The sequence below is a fragment of the Panthera leo genome, chromosome D3, assembly GCF_018350215.1.
Source record: "Panthera leo isolate Ple1 chromosome D3, P.leo_Ple1_pat1.1, whole genome shotgun sequence".
Classification (NCBI taxonomy): domain Eukaryota; kingdom Metazoa; phylum Chordata; class Mammalia; order Carnivora; family Felidae; genus Panthera; species Panthera leo.
In genome coordinates this window covers 68,127,583-68,137,558 of record NC_056690.1, presented here as the reverse complement: position 1 = coordinate 68,137,558, position 9,976 = coordinate 68,127,583, and positions in this window count along the sequence as shown.

Below are 9,976 nucleotides of genomic sequence, written 5' to 3'. Positions count from 1 at the left end.
ACCACAGCCCCTCTTACACCCGCCACTGCCCTGCCCCTGTGTCTCTCCCAGTGGCCAGTTCAATTTCTAATTCATCCCCTGAGGCTGTGAGTTCTTCCATTTCCAAGTGACAAACTGGACACCCTCGGGTTTGTGACTGTGGGAAGTTTCGTGGGTTGCTGAGTTTGTGTTTGTCACAAGCTTGGAACTCTTTGACCAAGATTACCACTATCAAGACTGTTATCAAATCGATTCAATCCCTGGGATCTTTAACAGAACTGGACCACAGGCACCAGCATCCCAGTCCCAGATTTTGTAGACTGAAGCTGTTGAGACCCAGAGAGGTAAGTGACCTGCCCAAGGTCACACAGCTTGTTAGTAGCACAGCTGGAACTCTAATTCACCTCCTAGCTCCCTGGCCAGCATGCTTTAATTTTAGGGTTAGCTCTGTGGTGGGGACCTAGCTTAGCACCAGGGAGGCACAGAGATTAATGGATGAGGCCTCAGTGAGGAAGCTAGAGAAATACATCACTTGGGAGAAGTGAGAAGACCCCTGCACCCCCATGAGCTTGGGACTCTAGTGTCTCCCCACTGAGTGTGCTGGTGAAATGTCTCTCCAGGGTAGTCGGAGATCCATTAGGATTCTAGCATCAGCTTTGGTCACCTCGAGCCCGGTCATTATGCCCAAGGAAACTGTGGGTCCGGAGGTAGGTATCAGCATGAGCCAAATTGGCAAGTACAGATCAGAGCAATCAATGCTGTGACTCTTTTCCTTTCATTGCCCTCAGCCAATATCAGAAAAGGTTGCAAAAGACCGAGGCATGTCTGTTCCTGCGGGGACTCTTGTCATCCTGGGGCCCTGCCAGGCATTGTGTTAGGAGACCATGGCCCCACACATCCAGAAACTCCGGACTGGAGGCCCCTGTTGTTGACTCAGAGCTGCCCCAGCCCTTGGGGTCCTGCCTGCGGGGTGTTGGCTATTTTTGAGCACGGGGTCAGGAAGAGCAAAAGGAGGAGAAATTCAAGACAGTCGGGCTACGATGATCAGTTTTAGCAAAGGATTTGCAGAGGAAATGGACCGAAATGAGTGGTTAAAATAAATAATACTTTTGGTTACAGTAGAAGCTCGTGAACTCGGACCTCAGTGATTTGGAATTTCGGATAGTTGAGCTTGGCTGTGGTGAGGTTCACCTTTGCACTGCCTGTGAACACGGCCCATCATAGATAAACAGCGCACACATGACTCAGAGTGAGGAGGAAGGTGCGTGCATTATTGTGATAACGAATTTTGACTGCAAGCAGGTCGGCTCCGTTCACCTTGCTAAACATTTTATTTACAAACATTTATTGGGCACCTTCTACATGCTAGGCCCTGTGCTAAGTGCTAAATTAATAAACATTAAGTTTTTTAATCCTTCTCAAGAGGATTCCTTATGAGGTAAGAATGATCATTCTTCCCATTTTACAGACAGGGAAACTGAGGCTGGTATTAGAAAACTACCAGGATTCACACCAGGGCAGTCTGGTTCCAGGGTTCATGCTTTTAATTGCCAGATTTTATGTGTTAGGGCAAAGGGGATAGGATAGGGGAAAAAGAAAAAAGAAAAAAATAGGATAGGCCATGACCTCTACTCCCCCCAGATGCTTCGGAGCTAGTGGTAGAGGTAAACACAGGGCCTGGCATAGAGTAGGTGCTCAGTAAGTGAATTCGTTAGTTAAGCGATGGTGAGGACATGGGTTGAACTGTTTGAAGGCAGGAATCTCCCTGCGTCCCCTGCCCCATTCCAGTAATGCCTGTACATAACAGACATCGAATAACCTCATCGAATAAGAGAACCGCAGGGACTGAGGGTAGAAGAGGTCACTAGTCTAGTCCTGGCATTTTTCAGTTGAAGGGACTGGCCCGGGAGAGGGGAAGGGATGTGCCCTGGGCGCAGGGGTCTCTGGTCCGACGCTCCCTCTGCTCCACATTCTGATTGGCTGCTTGGAAACAGATGCGCTGAGAAAGATGCAGGTAAGAGCAGTTGACCTGGCCTCATTTTCCCCAGGCCCCTGGTTTTCATGCCCACCTCTGGGGACTTGCCTTCACCTTCGTGTTCCCCCTGAGACCGCCCCTTTCCCCCTCCCCCGCACTAAAACAGGGCCTTCAAGGCCTTGAGATGGGTGAACCAAGCAGTGAGGCAAAGACCATGCTTGGCCCTCTTCCTCTGGGCCTCTCCTTGCCATCCTCTACCTTTGGAGTCTGCCTTCTTCTGTTCCCACCACGGCAGGGCAAGAGGGACAGGGGACACTCATTCCATGCGTTTGTTGAATGAGCAAACGCCCCGCCACACCGCCCACGCCCACCAGCAACCGGTCAGAGCTGTGCGGCTCTAGCCCCAGCACACTTGCTCCAGATTCATAGATGGGAGAGTCCAAAGGGCCTTCAAGTTCATTGCCTCCCCCCCCACCCCACCCAAGGCCTTCCTTTTACTGATGAGAATAGTGAGCACCTGGAAGGAAGAAGTATTTGGTCAAGGACATGCAGGCCCATAGAGGCAGAGCTGGGCCAAGAAACAGGAGTCCTGCGTCCCAGTTCAGAGCCTGCGCTGAAGCGCATGGGCCTGTGGCTTTTGGGAAACCGTGTTCAGCCTGTAGCCTGTTAGGGCCAGCGTCATGAGAAAGCCAGCCACGGCTTGTTTGCCTGACACTTTTGCAGCCCTCCCCAAAGGCAAACCACCTGTCATTCCTGATGGGTGCCCTTGGCAGCAGCTACAACAAATCCACCAAAGCAAAGAGGAGAAGGAGAAGGAGAAGGAGGGCCAAGCCCAAGCCGGCGGGGGAGGGGGAGCGGGTGTCTGCCCCTGCTGGGAACCTGGGCACATAGAACTTGTCCGCTTGTCCGGCTCAGATACCATCTCGTTCCTGCTTGGCACACGTTTATCGAGCCCATGTGTTCCTCCTTGGCAAGACCTCGAAGGGAAAGGAAGTGGGACCGTCCCCAGGCGCTGGGGAAGGTGCCCGCTCTCCACCCTGATCTGGCTCCAGCCCCTCCCTCCACCCCCAGCGGTGCCACTGGGCTGACACTGAGTAGGATTAGAATTTTCTTCTGTGGGACGGAGCACACACACTTGGGATCTTGCCATTATTCTGTCTTGGTTTGGGGGCTGCAGAGTCAGGCTTTGAAATGGGAGTTTGGGTTGAACACGCTCATAGGGCACCTGATAGGTGTCAGGACTGTTCTAAGTACTTTACCGATATCGGCTCGGGTGACCCACCCAACGCCTTTTACAGATGAGGAACCTGAGGCAGAGAGAGAACTTACCTAAGGTCACACAGTGAGTGATCGCAGAGCCAACATTCGGGGTCTAGCTCCAGTGTCCACACTCGCATCTGGGATCACAGGCTGCCTTTCCCCTGGGACAACCGGATCTTTGATGGTTTGACAAATAATTCCACCAGCCCAGATCGGTCTCCCCATCTGTCGACTGGCGATCCCACCCGTAACCCCGTGGTCCCCCCTCAGATGGCAGCCTTGGGACATGTGAAGGTCTCTACAGACAGGAGAGCTGGTTCTTATCTGATCACATTCCCCGAAGAGGGTGATTTATCCACCTGCTGTTTATTCTTTCACAGTGCAGCAGTCACTGGAAGCAGTAGCAGGAGGGGCCAGTGACTTCCCAGGGAGGATGCCGGACCCCCTTTGCCCACCGTGACCTTCTCATGTTCAACCCCAAACCAAACAGACCAGGCGTGTGTTGTTTATATGACATTTCTCTTATCGTGGTAGTTGTATGGTTGTTCTTGCTGTTAGCGCCCTTGTATATTGAGCGGCTCGCCTTGGTGAGTATAACAAATGCCGCATAGAGGAGGCCAGCTGAGGCCCCTGAAGCTCTGTCCCCCGAGATTCGGTGGCCCCTCTGCCCTCACTCTCCATTTAGAATCACAACATGCCCGATCTTAAGCACTAGTCAGCTTTCAGCTAAAATGCTGGCCTGTGTTCAGAAGATGCCTGATCCCACCCCCAAAGCTTAAATCTGGGGAAACCGTCTGAGTGACGACAGGTAGGTGCCATGCCTGCCAAAGGACACCCGGACAGGCCCCTGAAGGGGCTCCCTCTGCTCTTCTCAACCCTCCTCTCTCCTCTTTATTGCCCAACATCATCCCTGAGCCAGAAAACAGGCATTTTCTAGGGTACTTAAACTTTACTTTAGAATTTCACATTCCCTGCGGCTCCCAAGTACCTTGATTTCCACCCCCACACCCCTCTCCAACTGAAGCAAGGAAAGGGGGAAAGGTGTGATGGTAAAAATTGGCATAATTGGAGCTCAGAAAGATGTTACAAGCCTTCTCATCCAGTGTTTGAACTGTGCTTATGTTCTTTTTCTTTTTTCTTTTTTTTTTTAATGTTTATTTTTGAAAGAGAGAGAGAGAGAGATGGAGCGTCAGCAGGGGAGGGGCAGAGAGAGAGGGAGACACAGAATCGGAAGCAGGATCCAGGCTCTGAGCTGTCAGCACAGAGCCCGACGAGGGGCTCGAACCGTGAGATCATGACCTGAGCCGAAGTGGGTCGCTCAACCGACCGAGCCACCCAGGCGCCCCTTGTGTTCTTAAAATGGATATAGAGTTAATTTTGACCAACCACAGCAGCTAAAATCTGGTGGCCACCTCATGTGGCCAAGGAAAATGAGTAATGTTCAATTCATTACAAGGAGGCAGCAAGAAAAGAAAATGACAGTCCCTTCTGGGCGCCATATTCTTCGAGTGCTTTCTTTTACATACGAGACTTAACTGGAGCCTCAGAACGCTTCTATAAGGCAGGACTTGCCCATTTGACAGACCGGAAAACCGATGCCTGAAGAGGGAATTAGGAAGTGGTAGAGAACAGGAAAAGTGGAGCCCCATGGGGCTGGTGTACCTCCCCTAGTCTTGATGGTTGGGCGTCTTGGTATGGAATCTATGGCCGTCCCGGACTGAGCACACCCGTCTCGGTGGTGTTCATTCTGGGTGCGGATCTTAAACCCAGATCTATCTTCTTCCTTATTTGCCCCTTGCTTTATTGTCTCTTCCTAATTTTTTTTTTTTTTTTTTTTTTTTTACATACGTTTGCCTACAAATGTACTTGTAGGCACGTTTGTAAGCTGGTTCAAATCCTTTCCGGAGAAGATGGGCTAGAAATGCACACAGTCCTCCCCAGGATGTCATTGTTAATCATTTCATAAGGTCTCCTGTGGGGGAGATGGTTGCAGATTAGGCAATAGTTTCCTTAGTAACCTTAGACACACCCTATTTCCTTAGGGATAAGGCGAGGGTGCCAGTCTTTAGGGGCTCTGAGGAGCCTTGCAACTCTGACGGGCTGAGGGAGATCTGAAAGTCTGGTGTTTCTCGAATAGCCCTGGCTGCCCTAAACCAGTGGTTCTCAGCCTGGGCGGACGAGTAAAACATGGAACCTCGAAGCATCTGTCTTTCCCCACAGAGATAACCACGCCATAGTAATGTTACGGGAGCAAGAAGGAAATAATTGGCAACTTCAAAGCAGTAAAGTCCATATAATGTAACAGAGAATATTACGAGGACAGGGAAGCATCACTTCATTGGCTTCCTCCTCTATCTGGGACGGAGCCAAGAACCTGAGTGGAACATAAAACCATACTGAACCCCAAGAAGTCACAGAACAGGTTGTCATGCTCATTTCCTGGGGCCCGTGTGACTGGGGGGCCCATCGGCTCTTGTTTCATACACAATTCTAACTTACACAGTTTTTTGGTTTCCAACCTACATCACGGAACCAGCTGGAGCAGATGAGAACACAGGATGGAGGGTGGCTAACGCAAACTCGGCTTTGCATCAGCTCTTTCCGTGTTTGGTGGCTCACGGAAGCAGCACTGCCTGATGCCTGGCACTGTTGGGCGGGCGAGCGGCTCTCGAACTTTCTGTTATGCAAATGTCTTCAGATTGTTTAAGCAATTCCCATGAAGGGACTAGGGCTTGAACATCTTTGCAGTGACGATGTGGTTTGGAGGGTGTCTTGCTTAATCTGAATACCCAGATGCCAGCCAGAGGCACCTGCAGGTAAGAGGTGACGCGAGATAGCAAGAAGCTGGGAAGGGGCATGGGGGACGTGCGTCATGGAAGGGTGCTCACCATCAAATGGCTAGTGAGGAAAATGGGGTGAAAACAAGTGCCTTGAATAACAATAGAATCCTAAACACATAAGGTTATTCTCAATGTATGTGTATGACTTTGAAGATTAAGAGACACAAAGTTTTATTTTCTGAAATGAAAGGAAATGCCAGAGCCGAGAGGACTATAGAGTCGGGAGAGCGACCCTCTGAGAACTGACCAGGGTGGATTTCTTCCACCCCCATGGAAGAAAGGCAGTTGTGGGGTTGGCCTGGTTTCTGGAGTGCGGTCACTAGCCACAGTCTCCTGGGATCCCCATTCTCCCTGGCCAAGCTCAGCCCTCACGCTGCCCCAGAGGGCAGACCCTGTCTTCCATGCCTGGGTTTCCTTAAGGCTCACTGAGTCCTTTGCGAGAGGTTCCTCTCATTCCCTCCAGGGCCTGGGATCCAACCCAGACTGTTTCCTCCTGCCTTAACTGACCTCCTAGCTGTTCAGATAGACTCCTGACCCCTATTTGTGCCTGCTTGGTAGGATCCCAGGCGACAGGGCCACACGTCTGGCATCGTGCCTAGCCGTGACCTTGCTTGCTTACTTGGAACTCAGGCAGCATGCTGTGCCCAAAGACTTCTCAGATTCTGTGTCCACTCGGCCTCTGGACTTGACAAGACTGGCGTAGTCCTCCCCTTCAGGTTTTCCCGGCCACAACCCTGAGCCGCAGCTGCGACCTCATCTACCCCCACCTCCCCGGCCCTGTCCTCGGGGTTGGCCATCCCTACTGCCCACTGCGTTTCTTGCTTTCCAGGCCCTGGGGTTTTCAGATCAAGATCAAAACCCCAGAGGGGCGCCTGGGTGGCTCAGTTGGTTAAGCGTCCGACTTCAGCTCAGGTCATGATCTCGCGGTCCGTGAGTTCAAGCCCCGAGTCGGGCTCTGTGCTGACAGCTCAGAGCCTGGAGCCTGTTTCAGATTCTGTGCTTCCCTCTCTCTCTGACCCTCCCCCATTCATGCTCTGTCTCTCTTTGTCTCAAAAATAAATAAATGTTAAAAAAAAGATCAAAACCCCAGAGAAGGGATGCACTGAAACAACCACTGATTTCAGTTAAGGGCCATGATCCCACCTGCACATGAACTTCACAAGAACATTTCATGAGGCACTGAACTTTGGCCTCAAAGACTATAGCCAAATTCCAAAAACACTTGGGTCATGCCTCTGAATGTACACTCGAGCGAGTGGCTCAGGGTGGATTGATTCACAGCGCCAGTGGCTACTTCCCCTTTTTGTAGGACTTTTGAAATTGCAACTCTAGATTTGGGTAATTTATCATCTTGGTGCTGCCTGAGGCATAGGCTATGTTTTATCCATTCCTTCCTTCCTCCCTCCATCCTTCCCCCCTTCCTTCCTTCCTTCCTTCCTTCCTTCCTTCCTTCCTTCCCCCCTTCCTTCCTTCCTTCCTTCCTTCCTTCCTTCCTTCCTTCCTTCCCCCCTTCCTTCCTTCCTTCCTTCCTTCCTTCCTTCCTTCCTGGGAAGGGGGGCTTCCTTCCTTCCTTCCTTCCTTCCTTTCTTCCTTCTCCTTTGACCATGGCAGTGAGCCCCCTGGGCCTTTTCTGTGCCCCAGTCGTCAGGCAGACCCCAACAAGGAAGCCAGCTCCTGTACCTCTGTGCTCTGCATTACCCAGCAAGAGACAGAGAAGCAGAAAAAGAGTGTGAGTGCAGTCCAGCCCCCTCCACTTCCCAGCTGACCTCCAGCAGGCTATTTAAACCCCCTTGGACCTCAATACCTTTATCTGTAAAATGAACATGCTGATACTCACTTTGGAAACTTGTTGTAAGGATACGATTAAGAAAATGAACATAAAGCCTTTATATATATATATATATATATATATATATATATATATATATATATATACTCACTCGTATTAGATGGTCAGTAAATGGGAGGGATTGCTATTACTACGTCTACTATTAACATTTTTTTTTTTTTTAGCAAGTATAGACAATCAGCCTGGATAATTTCAAGTATATTCACTGCGCTATCCCTTTAAAGGCATAGAGAACAGTAGGGTTCAAGTGGTCACGGTCCAGGTTTTTTGGTGGAAGATGAATATGGGGCTGATTACTGAGGACAGGACATGACTGCTCTCTAAGGCTGTATCTAGCCCCAGCTCCGGACCTGCCCACCTAGCTTCCAGTACCCACTGTTTCAGTTACAGCTGTTTGCTTGGGGGCTGGTGACATTACATCCCTGGGCCTCCGTTTCCTCCCTTGTAAAATGGGAGGTATGATACTGTCCAAACCACCAGGGCTGCTGAGCAGTAAACAAGATAATACTCCTAAAGTACTCAGCACTGTGCCGAACACCCACTAAGTGCTTGAGAAGGGCTTGCTGTGATTGTTTTCAAGCGCATCCCGTCTTACGCAAGAGATAGTTCTGGAAAAGTTGTGAAGCCAAATCCCCTTTTCCCACTAAATGGCTTCTCCACTTTGAGAAGGCTTTATCTTTGCCTAGGAGCATCTTTGGAGGGCAGTGACTGGAAAGTAAGAAACCTAGATGGTACGAATACTGATTCTTTACAGTTTCTGCAAAAAGTCCTCCCTTCCTCCCTCCCTCCCTTCCTCCCTCCCTCCTTTCCTTCCTCCCTCCCTCCATCCCTCCCTCCCTTCCTTCCTTCCTTCCTCCCTCCGTCCCTCCCTCCCTTTCTCCCTCCTTTCCTCCCTTCCACCCGTCCTTCCTTCCTCCCTCCCTTCCTTCTTTCCTCCCTCCCTCTCTCCCTCCCTCCCCTCTTCCTTCCTTCCTTCCTTCCTTCCTTCCTTCCTTCCTTCCTTCCTTTCATTTATCAAATGTATCCACCCATCCATCCATTCATCTGTCATCAACCTATCTGAGAAGGACCACCTGTAATTATCTCCTCTCTCCTTACCATGGGTAAAAACATATATATAATTCCTACAACAAACAGTTCTGACTTCTCCATGACTTCCACTTTTCATCTAACTTTTATTTTTTGAACTTTTAGAGAGGGTCATAAACTTTTTTGAAAATCTGTTAAGCTCTATGGGCTGTCTTCCCAGAAAAAGGAACACACTCACATACTCCTGCAATTTCCATATGATTAGCTGGGGGGTTGGGAATCCTCTGCACCGCCAGACACCTTGGTAAGGACTGCCCCCACGCCCCGGCTAAAGCCAGAGCCCAGTTTTCTCATGGGAACAACCCACATCCCAGTAGCAGATGGAGACCTAGGCATGTGCTCAAGGCCCCCCATTTGGACTCCTTTGTCTGCCACCCTGGGCCCCAACTCCTTTGCATCTTAACTTTCCTCCTGGGGCCCCCACTGCTCTGGCCGATCTGGCCTGGCCTTTGTCCTTCCCCGGGACCGTCACCTCGCCTTTGTCCCACTCCTTCCCCGTCCACTTATCTGCATCTAACCCACGGTTCAAGTATGTGATGGCCTCCTCGGAGGAATCAGAGAGTTCACTCAGGATGTGGAGCTTGAGCAGACAAGGGAGAGGCCCGGTTTTACAGGCAGAAAAACAATGAAATGCACTGAAACGTGAGCTCCTAGCTGAGGTCAGAGCTGGCAGGGAGGGGTGGGGGACAGAGAGTGACCTGCCAGACTTGATTTCTCCCTCCTGCCTGGTTGGAGACTGAGGAAGTCGGCCGTGGCGAAACATCCTGGCCCTTGAATGAGAAATCCCTGGGTTCTTGTCCCAGTTCTGGCACTGACTGAATGTGTCACTTGACATAGGTCACAGGTCACTTCAGCAATGCAGCCTCAGTTTCCTTATCTTTAACTGAGGGGCGGAAATGCTGGCAGCACTGTGATGAAACCGACACTCTTGCACGTTGCAGGTGTCAGCCCAAATGTGCAGCCTTTCTGGAAAATGCAATTTAG